The sequence below is a fragment of the Garra rufa genome, chromosome 2 (genome assembly GCF_049309525.1).
Source record: "Garra rufa chromosome 2, GarRuf1.0, whole genome shotgun sequence".
NCBI lineage: Eukaryota > Metazoa > Chordata > Actinopteri > Cypriniformes > Cyprinidae > Garra > Garra rufa.
Genome location: NC_133362.1, coordinates 20,948,704 through 20,971,459, shown reverse-complemented (window position 1 = coordinate 20,971,459; position 22,756 = coordinate 20,948,704). Strand labels below are relative to the sequence as shown.

Sequence of the window (22,756 nt, the reverse complement as noted above, 5' to 3'; positions counted from 1 at the left end):
AGATAATCAGTTTTTTTTCCTTGCCGCGAGGCAGCGCTGTCCTCTGTTGGTCAGAGTGAGTCATCAAGGAGCCTGAGGTCAGCGGTGTCGGTTTGGAAAGGACAGGCCGAGCATGGGGAGCTCATGTTAGAGGTCCGTTCCACCCTTGGCAGGCCGCAGTGCGCCACCACAGAGCTGGCTACAACTCCAGCTCATTTCCTCATAACTGAGCTACATTAATACACATTTCAGCACCTTCCCTCTGCCTGTCAGGCCTGATGAATTACTAAAGCGAGCTTATCAGATAACATGAAAAATGAAAAACAGTCACATTAGCGGTGTTTTCTTTGAGATTTACTATTTTTCTCAGACCCTGAAATGCTATAATGAGCCATTATGAAAGTTTTCCCCTCAGGAGGAAAGCAATACCTTATTGGGGATAAAACTTAGTGACCTAACAGGTTTCTAACCATGCTACGTGCCTACAGCAGATATAATATCCATAAGCAACACTGTCATTGTACTAAAATTGCAATAGTTCTAGGCTGTTTTTGTGATAAAATTTGACATGTGTTCCCTAAACTTTCATGATGACCCCTTTTGTGTTCTGCATGAGCTACAGTAAAACACACACCTCGAGTTGACCCCAGTGTAGCATTTTTAGGGCAACGCTTGGCTGCTGTACAAATCAGGTGGATGGTTAACCGTCGGACTGACTGATTGGATGAGACAGGTGGCATCTGCTACAAATTTTCCCAGCTTGAAAACGCTCATGCAAAGGTAGCCTGGAAGCACAGACTTCGACAGAATGGGCTGTGTGTTTTGAACGCGATCCAAGGAAACAGAAACTTTGCGTTCTGGCTTTGGGGTTACAAATGTACTTGGTAAGATTTGCCCCACAGCTGAGCACAAGTCAATGTATGTATAAAACATCTTCCATAACCTGATCATTAAGGAGCCAAGTCACATTCTGGCTCAAATACAGATTTGTGCTGTGCATTTCTCAAATTGCACTACAAATTGCATCTAAAATGCGGTTAGAATGCACTAGACTATTTGTCTGAAACCAAATTATGCTAATATGCAGAATTGTGCTGAAATCAGCCAATTAGACAATTACTGAAACAATGTTTTTGAGTGACTGCAGGTGTCTCACTTTAACTGCACCTGATCTAACCAGACCCTTCAGGACTGCCAGAACGGACCTGATTTAGAATTCACGGACACAGAGCTCAAACTCAAAGTTAAATACCAGAGAGTTACCATGGAATTGCAGTAGTCTAACGAGTCTCTGTGAAAAACCCAGGTGGCTGTTCTCTGCGTCCACACAGTGCCTACTGTATGTTGAGGGAGCTGTGACACAGAACAGAGGCCACAGGAAACACTAGGACATGGTTGAGGGATACTGTTAACTGCATGTGTATCCAAACCGACTGACAGAGATTGTCATTTTTTATGTGTGGTCCAAAAATATTTGTTTTACAATGTAAGCTATTCTTATATCCTTGTATCATTATTTATCCTTATATTTATCGCTATTTTTATCTCCTGAATTCATTATTAACATTGCATTGCTTAGAACCTGTTGCAAACTCTTTTTTTTTACTTCATACATTGTTAAATACACAATGTCTAAAGGGATAGCACACACAAAATTGAAAATTCTGTCATTAATTACTCACCCTCATGTCATTCCTACGGTGGCCGAGAGAGCTCAACACGCTGCAGCTTAAGAAAACACATGCAAACAGAAAAAAACGACAACAAATGAAAAAAAAACATCGGTAACACTTTATAATAACGTTCAGTTGTAAGTCTTTTATAAGTGATTAGTTAATGATGAAATAATCATTTACAAAACATTCACAAATGATTATTAAGTGATATGCTAACAATTTGTGTATGTTTAGTTAATTCATTTACGAGTCAATTACAAGTTAATTTACAAGTAATTAGTTAATGATGAACTAATTATTTACAAAACATGACTGTGTTTATAAATTATGAATAAGTGATATGTTCATTTTATTGTAAGTACTATGCTAACGATTTACCCATCTGTCATAAATTATCTGAAAAATGGCATATCATGAAATAACCAAACAGATCCTTAGTAAATGGTTGAAAATTACTAGTTAACCCCTTAACTGCCACCCCCATTTTTTAAGTTTATCCAAACTTAAATTGTAATTCATGAACACTTTTGATCTAAGGTGGGTCTCCTTTTAAAGAAAACAATCAGCAGATTACTGCAGAAGCAGAATAAAAAAAGCATTAACAAATTACAGAAGTTTAAATTTACAGTAAAGAGAATACACTGTACAATTTTTATTATATTTTATATAAAATACATAACAGGTTTTCATCCTAAATTTGATATCAATTTGAAGCCTTACATCTAAATAAGTTATTCCAAATTTGAAGTTGATGTGAAAAAAATGAGGTTCCTGTGAAAGTTTGTTTAGGGCATTATAAAATACTAAATAACATTATATAATTCATACACTACATGGTGCATAGTACATAATGAATAAGTGCAGAGTGTATAGTGCGTCATTTGGGGAGCAGCTCATGTTTGCCAGAGAAGACATCTTTACCCTCACCAGTCAGCCCTTACATTGCAGTACACACTACAAAGTATTCAAAATCTGTTGATGAATAAATATTGAATAAATAATTTACAAATCTTTCTGCATCCCCTAATCTAAAGTGTAAACTGCTCATCAGTTGTAAATGTTTTACAAACCTGCCGGTTACAGGTTGTGTGGGCATCAGGTGGGTATACACACTGGGGGAAAGACCTTTGAAAAATGAGTTAAACATTTACAACTGATGAATTGTTTACACTTTAGATTAGGGGATGCAGAAAGATTTGTAAATTATTTATTCATGATGAGCTCTTCAGTGAAGGATAAACATTTAAATGATTGATATAATCATGTTTTGTAAATTATTAGTTCATCATTATCTAATCACTTGTAAATGATTTCCCAACAAACACACAACGTTGCCTCAACGTAGCCAACCTTTTAGCAACGTTGTAACAACATGGCTAAAAGGTTGTTGGTTCTACGTTGTGTTGTCAGGTTGTTACTACGTTGTCACAATGTTGCCATTCTACTACGGTTCAGGGCCATCTCTGAAAGTTGTGCTTAGGCTGTCTGGACAACCACTGTACGACATTTACTCGTCACTGCTCCAAAGCGCTTTTTAAATTTTAACAGACCGTTGGGCCGTTATTATTCTTCAAGCCAGGATAACGTTATGTGAGTATTGCTTTTTGATTTCTCTCAGATAAATATAAATATCCAAACAAATCCTTTAATTTTCGTGTCCAATGAGACATTTATTTATTTATTTTCTGTTAATAGAACAGAATATCTGATAATTCACATACCGAGTGTGAGTTTGCGGTCGGGTGTTAATGCGATCAATATTTCTTTCAGTATTCAGATGTCCTTCCTGGTGTTTGGTGTTGACCTGTGCCTGTCCACTGGATTCTGCGTTTGCCTCTGCCCTCTGGATTTGTTCATCTTTCTCGCACTCTTTTCTCCCTACCGCCTGCCTTTGACGATCACCTGGCCTCCGTATTCTCCATCCAGAGTCCGCCTCATCGGCCGGTGACCGCTGTTTTGTTGATTATATGAATTTGTATGGCATTTTTACTCAAGTTTTATTCAAAGTTTATTCAAAGATGTTAAGTCAAAAAGAACAATATTATTGGACGATTTTTAATATTAAACCGTATTTAAAAGATTTATAAACCTATCCCGTGCCTGATATAACACGCAGAATAGGCAATATTTATAATCTGGCATGAAAAAATACATGTAGTAAAAACGTCGCCTCCTGGTTGATGAATGTCGCCCAACAACGTTGCCACAGCCTTTTCGCGTCTTACATTTCCACGTTGTTACAACGCTGCGAGCACGTAGACGGCGACGTTGCCATTATAAAAATGGAACGTTGCACAGACGTCGCCACAACGTAAATGTGTTTGCTGGGTTATAACTTAATCTACAAAACATATACAGTAGAAATACTAACCTATCACTTATTAATCACTTATGAATGCATAGTGATGTTTTGTAAATTATTAGTTCATCATTAACTAATTACTTGTTAATAACTTGTAAATTAATTAGCAAAACATACACAAATTGTTAGCATATCACTTATTAAACATTTATGAATGTTATGCAAATCATTATTTTATCATAACCACTTATAAATGACTTACACTGTAAACCCGAACAGTACTACTAACTTATAAAAGATGAGAACACCATAATAAAAATCAGTTACAAAGTTTATTGAACTTAAAACTATAGCACTTTTTGAACAAATTACTTAATTTTAATTTTGCTTTGCTCATCTTTTTTGAGTAGACATTGCTACTGAAGTGATATTTTATAAGTATACGAGTGACGTTCAATGACGTCATTTACGTCAGGACGTACGCGATCGTTCTGACTGACGCTACCAGAAAACATAATCAAGATGGCGGACACTCGTGCGAGTCTGGACGCATGTGGGGAGATTTGTAAGTAAATATTTTTTAATCTGCTTTTTATTTTATCATAAGAACTACACGTATATCTTTTAAACGTGTTTCATGTTTGGCTTTGTTGTCTTTTTACTGGTAACGTGGAAAGCTCGACAAGCGTCTCTGCGGTGCTCTGCTTCACGCACATTTTTTAACCATTAATCACACTGCCTTATTTGATTTATATGTAACGTTAATATTGTAATCAGTTAGTCAGCGGAACCCAGTCAGCAACATAGTTTTGGCCCAGATCAAGTCCTTGAGTGAAATCAATGCGGGCGGCCAAATGTGAGCCGGATCTGGGCCAACGCTGCTTGCTATCTGGGAATTCATATTTTTTAAATTCTGTTTAGCGATCTGTTCTGGAATATGCAAATTTATGCTTGCCTTAATGCCTTCAGCTGTTAATGAACTTGCGGCTAGCTGTAACTTTTATCCACTACATAAAGGCTAATGTTAGCAAAGTTAGCAATATATTGGAAATAACAGTTAATAATAAGAGTTATGAAAACTAGGTAATAGGTATGGTAGAGACACTGGGAAGCTCGTATTAACATTTACATATTTTTTGCCTTGTAGGCTAAAGAAGTGGATTCAGAGTCTGTGAACTTGGTAAGTATTCTTCTTTCGTTTACTTTGGATATTTTTTAGCAGCTTCACACGTAAAAACCTGCATTGAATATGTATCTAATTTTGTACAGATCAAGTTAGCAACTGAGTGAAGTAGAATAACATGTTTTCAGAGTTTACAAAGCAATGTAACGTTACAAATTGTACAAAACAATGACTGAAACGTGCATTGGCTTTGGCCTTGTTGCATTTGCCAGACCTAATCTATTATAATCATGAAAACTAAAATGCTGTTATTTTTTGTTTTCATGTATAGATGTACAGGCAAAAAGTGTCACATACTGGCAGAGTCTCGGAGATGCTGTGTGACATCCTCAGGATTTATGATCGTGAGGTGAGTTAAAGTCAAAGACTACAACTCTAGTATTGAACCCAGAATAACTTTGCTTGCTTGTTCATTGTTATTTTTGCTTTTCTTTCAAGGATGTGCATGATATCAACATAAAGTGCACTGTAGCTCTTCGTGCCCTAGCAGTACACTTATGTGAAGATGGCCCACAGTTTTTAAGACATGGAATGTAAGTATTCAGTGCACTCACGAAACAGGATCCATTTTTGTGCTTACCAGGGTTTATTAGTCTTTGCTTCATTAACAAATTACCATAACAATATACAGTACAGACCAAAAGTTTGGACACACCTTCTCATTCAAAGACTTTTCTTTATTTTCATGACTAAGAAAATTGTAGATAGACACTGAAGGCATCATAACTATGAATTAACACATGTGGAATTATATAGTACATAACAAAAAAGTGTGAAACAACTGAAAATATGTCATATTCTAGGTTCTTCAAAGTAGCCACCTTTTGCTTTTATTACTGCTTTGCACACTCTTGGCATTCTCTTGATGAGCTTCAAGAGGTAGTCTCATACATAAAGTATTATTCAATGTTTTTGACCTAATGGTAATTATAATTCGCATTCGGAAATCGACACTTCTTGACTGGCAAGACGGCCGCGAGAGGAAACTCAAACACTGAAAGTGAGTTGTTCAAAACCTTTCTTTTTAGTAAACTCTGTGTACACAAACAATGTTCTCAATGCTTGAGTTCATGTGTAGAGATCCAGGCCATACTTCCAGCAAAGTTTCATCAAAATAAAGAAAACTCTTTGAATGAGAAGGTGTGTCCAAACTTTTGGTCTGTACTGTATATTCAACTTTATTTCATTCTACATTTACAAATTCTCTATGTATGTTCTTGTCTAGTTATTAAATTTGGGCCAATTCAGTGTAAACTGAAAAGGCCTGCCTTGTTAAGTATGATACTATATTAAAGTAATAATTAACCAAAAATTTCTGATGATGTAATTCATTACTAGACATGTTTACAGTTGGACCATTTTTGTGCATTCCAGGTGGAGGAGTCGGATGAGCCAGACATCACTGGTACCCCTCTTGCCCTTGTGATGGACACTGAGAACACTGGTCCTGTCTGTTGTGGTGGAAGATGAGTTTGTGCTGAGTGACATCCCCAAGTTTCCTGATGCCCTTATGTTACTTTTTGTAGAAAATTTATTTTAAAGCATTTTTTTAAAGTATGTTGTCTTCTACACTAAAGGAAGGAACTTTATTTATTTTATTTATTTTCATTTGCCATGTTGCAAAATAATGGCCATGGTTGTAAAAAAAAATTGTAATCAATGTTTTAACAGTTTCTAATTTGATTTATTGTTACATGTTTACAGAGATTTATATAAACAGTTGTACAAAATAGACAAAGAATGTAATAGTAAATAAAAACCCTTTATTATATGTCAACAGTTCTGTGTGTGCTGCTTTTTAGTATTTTGAACTAAAATATTTATCAGGCTATGAGTTATTCAGAAGTGTATTTCTTGAATAAAATATTTTATTTAAGTGGTATTTAAATAAAAACAATAAGTATTGAAAACATATAAACTTTACACAAGCTACACTTAAGTTTTAAGTACACAGTACTTAAAATTTTTAAAAAAGGAAAGAAAAATATTTAAGTTTAGTGTAATTGTAATTTTTAAGTATGTTTACTTAAAAAATCTTAGGTAATCAGTTTCCACAAAAGTTTTGAGTACTCTGAACTTATCGGGTTTTACAGTGTACAATTGAACGTTATTATAAAGTGTTACCAAAACATTTTCATCAGTTTGACAACACAGGCGCTGCAAATCTTCGCAACGCAAACACAAATACGGAAACGCTGCAAAAAAAAATAAAAATGCTGCAAACACAAAAAAAGTGCTGCAAATAGCACAGAGCACAACGGAAATGTTTCAGGGGGACCTCAAAAAGTGACGAACCCATCTGGGACCTGATTATTTGTTCAGTGGCTGTTGGTCAGAGCAGAGGTGTTGTCGGTGAACTAAAAGGTGATAAAGATGAACTTAGTGATGGGAAAATGAAGCTTTTCGAAGCACCGAGGCTTTCCCCTCAACTGTATCGTAAAAAGGTTCATTACTGGAAGCTTTTCAACACGTTGCACACTAACGACATCTTGTGGTCAAAGGTGGAAAAAGTTGCTTTCACGTCCCAGATCTCAAAGCGATTTTGGACAGTTTCATCAAATACATCAATTTGTGCTATGAAGCCGTCAGAAAAAAAAAAATGTAATTTTACTTGAATTAATCTGTAAATAAATTTTTTATAAAATTATACAAGTATAAGCATGGTTCATGTAGGCATTTATGTTCAAAGTAAATTAAGAATACTGTTGACTAATATTATTATTAATTAGAAGTGCTTGTGAAGCAAGGATAACTACAAAATTAACATGCACAAAACTACACATGTACATATTTATTCGTATTATGATTTATTCTTAACAAAAAGTGAATGACACTTGAAACCTGCACAAGGGTTGTGTTATTTGAATCAGAATATGAAGCAGTCATGTGGTTGTGTGCGAAAACGAAGCTTCGGATGTCACAGGTCACATGGTTATGGCAAAACGAATCAAGCTCCGGTACAGTGTTTCACTGTGAGATGTTTCATTTTTTTGATACAAGCTTCGAAGCTTCGGTGTCAAACGTCACATCACTAGATAAACTATCACCTTTTAGTTCACCGAAACATTTCCGTTGTGCTCCGTGCTATTTGCAGCGCTTTTTTTTGTGTTTGCAGCGTTTTTTTGTGTTTGCAGCATTTCCGTATTTGTGTTTGCGTTGCAAGGAATTGCTGCGCCTGTGTTGTCAAACTAATGAAGATGTTTTTTTGTTATTTGTTGTCGTTTTTTCTGATTGCATGTGTTTTCTTAAGTTACAGCGCGTTGAGCTCTCTCGGCCACCGTACGTTCCAAACCTTTGTACATCATAGGAACACAAATTAGGATATTTTTGATGAAATCTGAGCTTTCAAAGAGCTGTCTCTTTGCATAGACAGCAAGGTAACTATTACATTCAAGTCCCAAAAAGGTAGTAAGGACATCGATAAAATAGTCCATGTGACATCAGTGGTTCAACTGTAATTTTATGAAGCTACGAGAAAACTTTTTGTGCACAAAGAAAACAAAAATAATGACTTTATTTAATTTCTTTCGAATGACAGTACCATGACTTACCCTGCTTGCAAACAAGGCACGGTCGTGAACATGTGACAAAGACTGACAGGGAAGAGGATAACTGAGAATAATCAGAAAGCTCTCGGATTTCATCAGCAATATCTTAATTTGTGTTATGAAGATGAATGAGGGTCTTATGGGTTTGCAATGTCATGAAGCTGGTTAATTAACAACAGAATTTTCCATGTCAATCAACAATCATGGGAGCGGCCTTGGATTTTGTGATGTCACACAGCCAAGAATCTGGGAATGTCTTGATTTGAGAAAGGGGTTATGATTTATAGGGATTTTAAAAAAGCACTGGGATTGTTACTGGATTTTTATCACTACAGGGTAGATGTGTACACACACTGCCAACACCCATTTATGTTAAAAGAACATGTAAAAGTGAATTTTGCATCCGATATCCCCTTTAAAGGGTTAGTTCACAAAAAAATGAAAATTAGCCCATTATTTACTCACCTTCCAGGCATCCTAGGTGTATATGACTTTCTTCTTTCAGACGAATGCAATCAGAGTTATATAAAAAAGTCCAAAACAAGTCCAATAATGTGCATCCATCCATAATATAAAAAAAAAGCACCTCACATGGCTCCGGGGGGTGAACAAAGGCCTCCTGTAGTGAATCGATGTGACTGTGTAAAAAATAAATAAATCTGTATTTAAAATTTATAATCACTTTAATCTACCTATGCGAACACGCAGTGGAGAGATCAAAACAAAACAACAGTCACAAGGATTTGTTAAACTTTGCTTCCTTTGCTCCTGTAAACAAATGTTGGTTTTAGCGAGACTCATCAGTGCAATGCCGACGTCCTACATCATCCACCCGGAACAGTTTCCAGACAGCACAAGCTAGATTTAAGTGATTCTTACTTTTTAAATATGGATATTTTTCTTACACAAATCAATTGATCCGCTACAGGGGCCTTTATTCACCCCCCGGAGTCATGTGAGACACTTTTTTATTATGAATGGATAGATGCACTTTATTAGAATTGTTTTGGACTGTTGAAGATAAACATGCCATTATAAAGCTTGGAAGTGCCAGGATAATTTTTAACATAACTTTGATAGCATTCGTCAGAAAGGAGGAAGTCATATACACCTAGGATGCTTGGAGGGTGAGTAAATAATGGGCTATTTTTCATTTTTGGGTGAACTAACCCTTTAAGTCTTCATCTATGCAATCAATACAGTCTTCACATTCAATCACATTCTATTGGTGCCCTTAGTCAACAAATCTGCATCAGCGCACTCACAAATCATTTTGTGTTTGAATTAAAATGTATTTTCAATACAGACTTGACCAAAAGTGGTCTCTACATGCACAATTCCTAACAGCTGGAGCTCTCACTGTATGACAGCACTTTATTATGTGCATTCACCCCCCTTAAAATTGACTGCACACTATTCTCCTCAGTAAATAGGCTTCCTGGACTCTGGCTAATTTCATAATTGGTGGAAATGATGCATGTCACAAGATGCAATTTTTGCCTCTTACATAAAGCTTTTAACATAAACATGAATTGTTGATGAACTGCCTTACATTGCTTTCAAATAATGAGTTCATGTGATCCCAGTGGCAGCCGCTTAGCATTTATTTATTTATTTTAAACAGGAAAAAATGGTTTCAGCTGCACCCAGTTAATTGAATCAGTGCTTTCCCTAAATGCATACATGTTTATGGGCATCTACTAGCAAGCTGTAGGTTAAATTGTACACTGAGTAAACAGTGCTTGAGTTGTAATTAAAAATCACAGAAGAATATCAGATGTGTACTTTTTTAAATAAGGTAATTTTAAATACAAATGACTTGACAATTATATTAGTAAATGCAAGACAGACCATGAACATTTGAGAGTCACACACATACAATTAAAAGGACCTATCATGTTCAATTAACTATATTAAAAATCCCATTAATAGTCCCCTTAGAAAACCCCCCTCTTGCTAAAAAAAAAATGCATTCACAAACTGGTTTAAAGAAATAGTTATAAAAAATTAGACCTCATGTCATTCCAAACCCGTATTACTTTCTTCTTTAGAACACAGAAGGAAAAATACTAATTATGTGTTTTTTTTATTTTATCGTAAATTGAGTAAATGATGACAGAGTTGTCATTTTGGGGTGAATCACCCCTTTAGGGCCTGATTGGAGGGCGGTGCTGTGTTTGCACATGGTGTGGATTCACCTATACGCTCAATTACCTGGTCTCATGTCCTCCTTCCCTCTCATAATTCAGCCAGCCAAATCTGCAATCAATTTTAGTCGGCTGTGATTGGCGTACGGGTGAAGTAGCTGGAATTAGGCCCCAGTTTAAATGATTAATGTTTTTCTAAGGCCCAGTGTGTATATGTGTGCATGTATTTTGTGGATGCATGTATAGCAGCCAGGCAGAGTGGGAGGCATCTGCTCTGATATTGGGAATGTCCACATTACACAAAGACGCCCAGAGAGTCTTACTGAACTCTAATAAAGTCTCGGGAGAGACTCATTATTACCTGCACTCACCCCGAACCGCCCTCCTCCAGAGAAAGAGAGAGCCAACTTCACAAAAACAATGGTCTATACACACACACACAAATGCATGCCAACACAAACACACACACACACACACACACACACACACACACACACTGACAAACATGTTAAATTTACCTCTCACGAGTGGGATGTACGTCATTATATGCTTGAAGCATATTTATTGATTTACAGTGGTTTTACAGCCATGTATAATTTTGATACGGTGCAGTTCCTTGCTGCGTGTTTGAATATGATAAACCTGTCAGTGGTCTATAAAGAATATCGCTAGTTGTGCTAAACAGTACAAAAACTTTAAAAACAAGCACTGTGTTGCAAACAAGGGCATATCAATCCTAATTAGCCATCACAAACATTGTATGTAACCGAAGATGCATGAGACCTTACCTGATGGCAGTACTCCTGAAAGTCACAGGAAAGGCTCGCAGTAAGTTTGTGACATTTTGCTTCCATGTGTAAACATTAATCCCATCAGCTCCTGCCCACAGGTGCAGCCGGACAGTTTCCTGGCGGGTGGAGGAATAAGGTAATGTCTCTATGGAGAATGTTAAGACGACAGCGCTAAGCAGTAAAACATTTACGCTTGATTAGCTTTTCTATGCAGAACTGGAAACCTAATACATCAGTTTCTCTGGAGCTGTTTGTATACAAAAAAATTATGTAAGTCAAGTTTCCCAAATGTATCATTATTCAAATGAAGCCACAGTACATTTTTAGCATCCTCAGGTCAGCCTGAGGGCTTTTCTGTAAAGGTGTGAATGCATACATCTGAGTGTTTTTGTATTTACAATAGTAAATAATATGAAGATTAAAAGTATAGTTACGCAAAATTAAAAATTATGTAATTTGCTTACCCTCAAGTTGTTTAAAAGCTTTTATATTGAACATAGAAGAGGATATTTTGAAGACTGTTGATGGTATAACTTCCACAGTATTTTTGGAAGTCATTGGAAACAGCAACTGTTTGGTTACTCATATTGGTCAAAACATCTTTTATGTGTAACAGAAGAAAGGAACTCAGGTTTGGAACAGCTTAAGGGCGAGTAAATGATGACAGACTTTACATTTTTGAGTGAGCTATCCCTTTAACAACAAATCCGATTTGAGCCTCTTTAAAACCAATGGGCCTCATTCATGAAACTTGCATAAATATATGAGTAAATTCAGACACCTTCCTGAAAACTGTCCTCTGGATTCACAAACGGTTTATAAACATCAGATTTGACACTTAAAGAGCAGGTCATATGTGACCCTGGACCACAAAACCAGTCATAAGGTTAAATTTGACAAAACTGAGATTTATACATCATATGAAAGCTCAATAAATAAGCTTTCTATTGATGTATGGTTTGTTAGGATAGGACAATATTTGGCTGAGATACATCTATTTGAAATCAGAAATCTGAGGATGCAAAAAAATCAAAAAGACTGAGAAAATCACCTTTAAAGTTGTCCAAATTAGGTTCTTAACAATGCATATCACAAATCAAAAATTACATTTTGATATGTTTACAGTAGGAATTTTACAAAAAATCTTCATGGAACATGAACTTTACTTAATTTCTTAATGATTTTTGGCATAAAAGAAAAATCAATAATTTTGACCCATGCAATGTATTTTTGGCTATTGCTACAAATATACCCCAGCGACTTAAGACTGGTTTTGTGGTCCAGGGTCACATATGGTTTTTAAAGTGTCCTAATATTGTGTTGGAGTCCCCTACAACAGGTTTAAATGCTTCTAAGGTCAGAAAACATTGTAATTTTCTCAGAACATAAATTTATACATATAGTCATTTGTTAATGATTTCAAGTCGGTTAGTTTGAAGCAGCTTTGAGTGTGTCTGTAAACCCCTCCCTTCCATAAGCCAACTCAGCTCTGATTGGTCAGCTGGCCAAGCCTGTTGTGATTGGCACAGAGAGTAGTACTTGAGCAAGTTAGCAAGCGTTACCATCTGTGTTGCCAAGTCCGTGGTTGTTTTTGATGTCCGCGGGTTGAAGAGACCCCAATAACGTCATATGTATCCCCTGGCTGAAAACCCCAGACAAAAGCGTGTATTTTACTCCCAAAAACAATTTTTAATAGGCAACCTCCCCTTGAAACGCAATTGAGCTATTTTTGAGTAGTTGTGAAAACCTGGTAACCCTTATGCACCTTTACATAAAACAATAATAAAGTGCTCTAACTCATTTTTAAAATAATGACATAAAAACATTTAGTTTAACACTTCTGCAAGCGAATCGTGCCCACAGCTAAAGTTTAGCTGCTAAACTGTAAACACATAACAAAACAATAATGGTGGATATGTTAGCTGAGTGGTAACATGACTAACTGGTGAAATAACACAGTTTGTAAACCAAAATAAGTTACATTCTTTATTATTAACAAAGTGATTAGAACAAGAACAGTCTACATTAATCGACACATTCTTAGGAACTAGTGGGTTCAAAGCAAACTATTTCAGTAAAATCAACAGTAATATAGTGGTTTACCTGGAAACCTAAAGCTGCACTAGGTATACATCACAAATTAGCACAATTTTGAGCACTTAATTGAAAATTTACACATAACGTATTAATCGTACTTACAGGTTGTGGTTCGGAGACTTCTATATTGGTCCAAATAAAGAAGATTAGGAGCCAAACAAGACAAAAGCCAAGAATAGAGATGCAGTCCTCTGTAAAACAAAGCACACAACAAATTATTTGAATTGTATTGCTGTGGAATTGTGGAAAAGATCATTTTTAACCACTGATTCTTCACATCATCATCTTTCGACATTGAAAACAAAACAAACTTGCTTTCACAATGCAGAACACAGCGTCTTCTCGACATGTAAACACACTAACTAATGGAAGTGTTTGTGGGCAGGTCAGGCTGTTTGTATTTCATGGGCAGGTGAGGATTATGCTAATGTGTAACCCAGTGACAGAGATCGTAAGATTCAAAAATATGACGATTCGTTAAGGCGATTCTGAGTCGACTCTTTCTTTTGAGAGACAATATCTTTATGTATAATGCACTTTTTTGATTAACAGATTTGCAGACTGTTTACATTAAAGGATAGCTACGTTACAAACTGCAAAAATTAATTTTTTCAAAAAACCCATATGACCTGCTCTTTAAACATGTGCATGTTAATGAATTCCAATCATTTGAAAATGGGGCGCGTGCACGCTCATTCACAATTATTAGAATCCCCGCCTATGAACTACAACTAAAACCCAGAGTATACTAACTTTTCACACATAGGTGAGAGTCCGTGTGACATTCATTTTTTTTTTTAAATCAGAATCAGTCTATTTATAGTGTAGGGGGCAAGACTTTTCGGATTCTAGAGAGCATTTGACTGGACAGAAAGTTTGATGAGAAGCTGAAGTGCAGGGTAATGTTATCAAAATCGTTGATCCAGATAGAGACTGTACGTTTTGAATGCTTATATCTTCTTAATGCAAAAGTAATTTTTTGGAGCACAACAGTTTATAGGCTAACATATTCATAAAGCCAAAAAAATTCAATTTAGGGACTTTAAATAAAAAAAAAAGAAAGAAAAAAGGACAAGGTTGGAAGGAAAACTTAATCTCCCAGAATGCATTTCTTTGAATTGCAATACAGTAAAGTTCTTTTTCCTGTTATTGCTACTTAACTTCTTGTGTGGTATGACTAGTTTAATTAAAAATCCAACTCATCAAATGAAAGGGAGTTAATTCTAATTAAATTTTAAAATTTGTCCAACACTGCTGTATAAAAAAAAAAAAAAACATAAATTAACTGAGCACTGGACATCACACACAGACTCTACAGCATGTGGGTTTACAGATTTCTGCAAAGGAAAAGTACATGTTTTTCATGTATAATCAATGTTTTTCTTAGAAAAAAGTGATCATTGTTGACTTTTGCTGTGTGAGACCAGAGTTGGCATGTTTAATGGGGAAATGAGGTCACACTTGGGTCATACGGGACGGAGATCTGGCCTCTCTCCCTGCCTCTCTATTTCTCTCAGTTATTTTCTGCACAGAAGCCTATGACTTCAAAGTGGGCACTTTATAAGCATAATAAAGTTTTATATGTATTTACAGACCAAAACCTATTTCTATGAATCACCATAATACCATGGAACAAATCACCCAAAATAATCAGCGCGCTTCTCTGAGCCACAGGACACGTGGGACATTGTCCCTGTGAGGTTCATTTATCATGCAAACGTATTGTTGCTCACATCTAACAGAGGCCTGACATCAATTATAGAGCGCTCCACAACATTGACTTTAAGAGCTCGTATCACTGCTCCTGACCGTATTTCATATCTCAAATCGCTGCCATGATATTTAATGAATAAGGCTTGGAGTAGGCCAACAGTTAGGCCTATTTTATTAACATCATTATTTGTAAACCTGATTTTCGTCCCAGTTTCTGATCTTGTTTTACTGTGCTGATTGTGTTTCAGCCCCTGCAGACATAATGCCCGTTCCCTTAATCCAACCCACAAATAAAACCGCAATCACAAACACAGACACAAGGTTATAATACACATCAGAATGTTTGGATAATTTACAGTGTTTGTTTAATACAATATTCAGTCTCTATACCTGTATTTTGTAAAGTAGTCTTGCGTTGCAATGGCAAATACTTACTGTACACAAGCTGCATTCGCTGTTCTTGATAAACCAAAGACATGCATAATTTTACATTAATTTACATGAATCCATCAAATATTAATATATATCATATAGACCATAATTGTTAATCTACAAGCCAAAACATGTGTAAATAGAATAAATACATGTCTTTATTTTCAATGTGACACATTAAAGGTCCCATATTGTACACATTTCTGGAGGTTTATTTTAGTTGTTGATGTCCTTAAGAATATATATTTGCGGTATAAGTGCCAAAATCCATCTCAATATATTTTTACAGCTCCTTTTTTAGGAGCTCTGTCAAAAACAGGTCGATTTTGACCCATCTAATTAATATTCATGAGCCTCTCTTCTGATTGGCCTGTTGTTTTCTGAGTGACGCACAGCCAGGCCAACCACAGGTAACTACGGTCATGTATCGTTGAAGCCAAGCCCAGAGCCATAGAGAGAGCCTAGCCTGCTGATACTCAACAAGATATTTCAGAATGATCATTAATGTTTTTTTTTTTTCAAACACCGAATGCAGTAAGCTACATAACTGTTGCTTTAGTAAAGCCCCTTTCACAATGCGCGCTGATTCTGGAAAATTACGGGAACGAGCGCTGTGTGAACAAAAGCCAGAACCATAAAGGCAGTGTTGTAGTGATGATGCACGTCAGTGATGCGCGGGTCAATGTATAAACAACCCGAACCCAACCGACGTTTTCAATAACCTGCCCGCAACTCGGACCGCAAAAAAAAAAAAAAAAAATTGTACCCGACCCGCTTCCTGACCCGCATGTTTAATATTTGCGACTGACACCAGCGATTATATGCGGCTATGCGGTGGAGATGCATTCACTGTCAAACATCATTCGGCATTAATTAGGTAATTTTATCAAAAGAAATGTTCTTGATTACAAGATTGTTCTTGTTGTGATTTATTTTGTCTTTCCTTTATACAGATTTAAATAGTTTCGTTTTCGAAGTAGGCCTACTCTAAATTATGTCAGTGATTCTCCGATGTTAAATTTGATCAAGAATTATTTTATTTCGATCTACAGTGTAATAAAAGTTAAGAAAAACATTAGCCTATAGCCCTAAACATACATAGACTACAAGCTAATTAATTTTTTCTTAACTTCTAACTTCTTCTAAAAAATATCAATAATATTAAAACAACTTAATAGGCTAGGTTACCGAATTTTCTTATACAAACATAACGAATGCACTTCAAAACAGTTTCATATATAAATTCAGGAATCACGAATATGACAAAATGATATTATTTTATATTTGTATAGCTATAATAGTTGTATCAAATGAATAAGGAAATTATAGTGCCTTGAATTTATTAAGTAATGTTTAATTTCGTTTGTTTCGCTCTCTGGAAATGTAAAGAAAAAATACCGTTTTTACTTGGAATTCGTTTTATATCCCTGATTTTAAACAAGCATATACATGAGATAATGTATATGCTTGAATAAACGTTTAAAAATAGTGCTAGAAATTTTATAATTAAGGAAATTAAACAGACAGCATTTGAAAAGACATAGTGAAATGTGTCTAATAATTCCAAAAAGAAAGAGAAGCATTGGACATAATCAAAATATTCTAGACATTTATTAGGAATACCATTTTCTTAACAATTAAGATGCTGCTTTATCCAATCTAATCGAAGTGTGCGTCTCACCCACAACTTTCCTGACAAAAATCCCACCCCCTCTCAGAAAATACATAAAACTGACATTACTGAGCTATATGTGTTTAAAAGTAGCCTATTAAAATGGTACAATGGCATTGCTCAGTTGAACGTGTTGAGAAATCGGGCATTTTGTCCCGCGTCAGCATTTATTCAACAGTTAATAATGCTCAACATTCAAAAGGTAAATATTATTCAGCCAATAAAGTGTAGGTCTATGTATTTCATAGAAAATTGTGTCTAGTATATTAATTACAAAGGTGTAATTGGCATCTATATTTCAAACGACCCTACCGACCACGACCGGAATATCATTAAAAATATTTTTGGATGACTCGTAACCGTGGGCACCCGCTCATTTTGGGTCAACCCGCGCATCACTGATGCACGTTACCCTGAGACTCTTCACAACGAAAAAATACGTGCAAAGTGGAATGAAGCGGCGATCGGGCAGAGCCAGCTCCTCACTATCAGCGCTGAAGCACAGTTTGTTCAGGTTAGTTTCAGTTTAGTGAAACGTACACGTCGCATTACATCTCACATCCAAACGTCACATGTCTTTATGGGTTGTGTGTAAAGCACGCACAGATTCCGGAAAACAACTGTGAATGAACCAAATTAAACAATTCCGGAACAAATCATGATACACATTATCCGTGTATTTACCGGAATCGCTGTGTGAAAGAGGCTGAAGTTGACGTGCCACTGGTCTCTTATATTCACATTGTTCTGAAGCCTGTGCAATGATGTAGTTTCGACATCTATCGACTGAACAGGGTTTTCTAGATTAGTTTCCGTGTTGTTGTTGCTTAGCAATGTTATGGACACGATATTGTCTGGGTTTGACAAAAGGAGGGTGGGACGTGATTGGTGCTCAGGGTGGTGACTGAAGGCGGTGACTGAGTAGATCGGACGTCACATCGTTACGGAAGTCACAGCGGCTCGTGAAAATGAACAGCTACTTTAAGCAAGCTGTGTGCAGTTTACTGTGGATTGACTGTTTTGAAACTCATATGGTAGTTACATAGCCCCTAGACCTCAGTTGTCATGAAAAAAGCCAGGAAATTTCGATTTTGACAATACGGGACCTTTAAATTATGTTTTTTAGTTATAACTGTACAACGTTAATATCCTTAATATCATCTGTTAAGGGCGATTTCTGATGACAGTGCTGCTCAGTGCATTTGTTAGCTGTGTCAAGCTGTGGTTAAAACTAAAAATAACTTCCGTTTCTAATTTTTCAGTATAAAAGTCTTTACTGCTGACTCATAAAACAGCCTCTTGTCACCTTCTACCGGCAGAACAATGTAACTAAAATCAACATCACAAACACACGCACAGTTTCTCAATACTAAACACTTTTAAATACTACTATTATTTAAAATATTATTTATTTAATATTTATTTAAATGAACAAACAACAACAGCCATCATAAAAGTTGCTAGGCAATTCAGTCAAAATTACACAGGCAGCGCTCTGATATACAGCACTGAATTTACATAAACATAATGACATTTTGCCAAAACGATTTACTCTGGGACAAATAATACATTAATGAGACCAAAAACTGCCCATTATATTTGCCCAAAACAGATTATATCTCATGTTTAACCACTACAGAGACATCAGAGCCAGCTGTGAGGCTTCTCTTGTGGGTGTTCATGAATGTAGAATGGCTGCTGATGATTGGGAACTCTCATGTCCAAAAACGTAGGCGCAAATTTTCAAATAGACGCTATTTTTATTAACAAACTGCATATTTGAACTACATTTTGTGACACAAAATAGTAATATTTATAAAATGACACTGCATTTGGACATCCGCCATGACACTCGCTGTAAAAATACCGCAAGCAAAGTGATACGATTACAAACTGTGAAGCGGCTGTTGAAGTTCTGATATTGCTCTAATGTCACTCTCCTATCAGCCAATCAGATTCGAGGACCAGAAATATAAAAATAATTTATAAAATATATTTAAATTTATATTCATCAAGAAAAACAAAAAGTCTAAAGTTTTTTCCACAAAAATTTTAGTAACACAAATGTTTTCAACACTGACAAAATTGAAGGTTTCTTGAACAGCAAATCCGCATGTTAAAATTTCTGAAGGATCATGTGACACTGAAGACTGAAGTATTAAAAGTAATATTTAAAAAAAAGGAAAGCAGTTTTTGTAAATTGTAATAGTATTTCACAATATTACTGTTTTTACTGTAATTATTTCCGAGGAAAAAAAATGTTAATGACCCCCAGCTTTTGAACGGTAGTGATAAAGCATAAACATAAACTATAAATGAATTGGTTCTTATTATTTGTATATAAATATTAGCATTAACATTCTTCCCCCTGTATTTGCGCCAATGCAACACAATCCTACTGGAGACGGACGATGTTGATATTATGATAACTAGGCTGTTAATTATATGACCTCACCAGTTCATGAATTAGAGAGGGGTTTTTCAGACAGGGCCCTCCATTTTTCTGTTATCATAGTTTTAGATTGCGCTGAAACAGGAGAGGATCTTATCGAGAATATATTACCAAACTGGGACACAACCTCCCAGGTCAAAGGAGATATGTCTGTAGCCCAGGAGTGCATATGTGTTTTGATTTGGGTCCGCTGGTCAGTTTAATGCATCTGGATGCAATCTTGCCCTCTGCTATACGTTTACTCTACACAGGTTAAAGTGAAACCTGTGTTTCACCTCATAAAACGTTATGGCATTTCAAACAACTCGCCTCATAAAACGCTACAGGGTCTCCCAAGGACACCTTTCTGCCTGGTGCTCGTTTTTCAACCTCTCCCACCCGAGATCTATGCCCATCTCGTCTTTCGCAGATCAAGACCTAGGAATCAGAGAAGAAGGAAAGGGGCAAAAAAAAGAGCGGCTATCAATCAGGGGTTTGGAAATCAGGAAATAGGTAGGTCGGTTCTTTGGGAGAGAAACACAAACCACATGTGGCAGCAGCAGCAGCAGCGGGAGCAATGCAACAGGATTAATGCTGGTGGTGAAAATGAGATCAGGTCACTCAAAGCTTCTGGTTCAATGAGAACGTATACTTGCTACGTCCTCACCCCAAACCCACACGCACGAACAAATCTAAATTAAAACAACCTCATGGCATTCTCACACCATGACTAACTAACACGGAGATCAGTCATCGTCTACGCAGACACACTTGAACACACGCACTTAATGTTTTGAGTGACCTCCTGATCCTGTTGTCCCTCTTCATAGTATTTATTAGGTGCTTGTGCTTGGATGTATGTGTAGAGTTGATAAAAGCATCTGGACTCGTATTGGGGTTAAGACCCGCGGGAGTGAAGTGGGTGTTTTCAGCTGGACTGTTCTGAATTGTTCTTTTAGTGTCTGCGCAGCAATGTTGTACCTCCCCACCCAAGCACGCTTCGGCAAGCCAAACTACTGTCTTGTGAAATGTGTAGCATATTTTGTGAGCTTACGTAAACCATAGGAGAGATACTTTTTGGAAATAACATGCAATTTACTGCAGGTGAAAAAATTATTTAAGAAAGGACCAAGAATGTAAGCATTCCAGATTTTATCTGCCAAGCTCCAGGGAACGCGGTCATTTGGAAAGCAAGTTCAGCTTCCAATTCACACACCATTCTGATGAACTGACATACACGACACCGGGAGCTTAGCGTGACGAAATTAACCACTAGGCCGCTAGGAGGGCTGAACCCGGCAGAGTAGAGTACAGTGGCACAAATCAGCGATTTCTCTACACAACTGAATAGAAACAATAGTCGTGTTTGTTTTACGTGCATCTGTGTTTGTTTAGCGAGTTTGCGTTGTATGTGTGGACAGAGGGACAATTAGCTAGGGGCATTTTCTTGGCCGGTTTTCTGATATGGACAACGGAGAACTTCTCTCACTCACTCTGTCACTCTCAGTCAAGAGTCGTAACAACTGGGATAGAAACACTCTACGGTCTTGTTTACAGATGGTATTAAAATCCGTCTCTGGCGATTAGATCACATGTGGTCAACCAAGACACACTGCTGCTTACAACATGTGTTTAAATGTGTCTCCTGTGACCGCTTGTGCGGGAAGGTCAAGATTTTGTAACTACGTGCATCACTCACTACGTCAGTCTGTTGATACAGCACAAAAAAAGATGATTTTTTGTTTGTTTGATTATGAAAGAAGCCTTTTATGCTCAACAAGACTGGAGTTGTTTAATCAGAAATACAATTAAAGAGTAATATTGTGAAATATTATTAGAAATTCAAATATCTGTTTTCTATTTTATTATATTATAAATTGTAATATTTGAATTTTCAGCAACTATTACACAAGTCTTCAGTGTCTTCAGCTGCTTAATATTTTTGTGGATTGATTAGAGCTGCCCCCCTAATAGCTGACTACCCATTAGTTGACAAGAAGAGGCTTGGTCGACTAAAATTTAATTAGTCGGTTAGTCGCAGAAAAAAAGGAAGTGGCGAAGTCACGCAGTTCGTGACAGACAGAACGTTAATGGCTGGTCTATGTGGTAATATAGTACATCAAGCAAGACAAATGCTCACCTTTCATTTATTGACCTCAAATATGGCTTTTCATCTGAAAGATGTATGTAGTAGCAACTTTACATGACAGCTCTATCTAATGTTAACCTAGAAAAATGTGCGCTATTCAAGTATCTGTGCAGAGTGTAGAAACTAGAAAGTAGTGTGCGGTTACTTGCTTTTAAAGGAACACTCCACCTTTTTTGGAAATAGGCTCATTCTCTTCTGAAGACGATGCTATTGGTCTAATAGGATTCAATGATCTATGCTAAGCTATGCTAAAAGTGATATCGCCAGAACAGGAGAGCAGCTGAATGGATTTCAAAATGGTAAAACTTATTAACTCGGGGGGAGTTGGAGAATGAGCCTATTTCCAAAAAAAGTGTTCCTTTAAAATACTCATTTTTGGTCATACAGATAAAAGTAATAAATGTTTCGAATCTGTAAAAACTCTACGTTTATTTGTGTGCACTCACAATAACAACGAAACGTTGCGCTTTTGTAAAAAAATTGAAAGCAAACAGAATGCACTTTTAGCTGTCTTGGTCTCTGTGAACTTGAGCACAAAACTTCAAAACTCTGTGTATACTTGCCTTACAGACATGAAAAATATATCTATATATATATATACTAAAAAGTCTACTTTTAAATGAACCAATTTAAATA

General features: G+C 36.4%; 1 long non-coding RNA gene across 1 annotated transcript; it reads left to right on the top strand.

The window, feature by feature from the left end:
• The first annotated feature begins 4,445 nt into the window (after positions 1-4,445).
• On the top strand, positions 4,446-6,760 carry LOC141325119 (uncharacterized). Its single transcript, XR_012353738.1, has 5 exons — positions 4,446-4,522; positions 5,105-5,137; positions 5,412-5,489; positions 5,579-5,673; positions 6,515-6,760. It is a non-coding gene; the product is annotated as an uncharacterized lncRNA (long non-coding RNA).
• Positions 6,761-22,756: the final 15,996 nt, after the last annotated feature.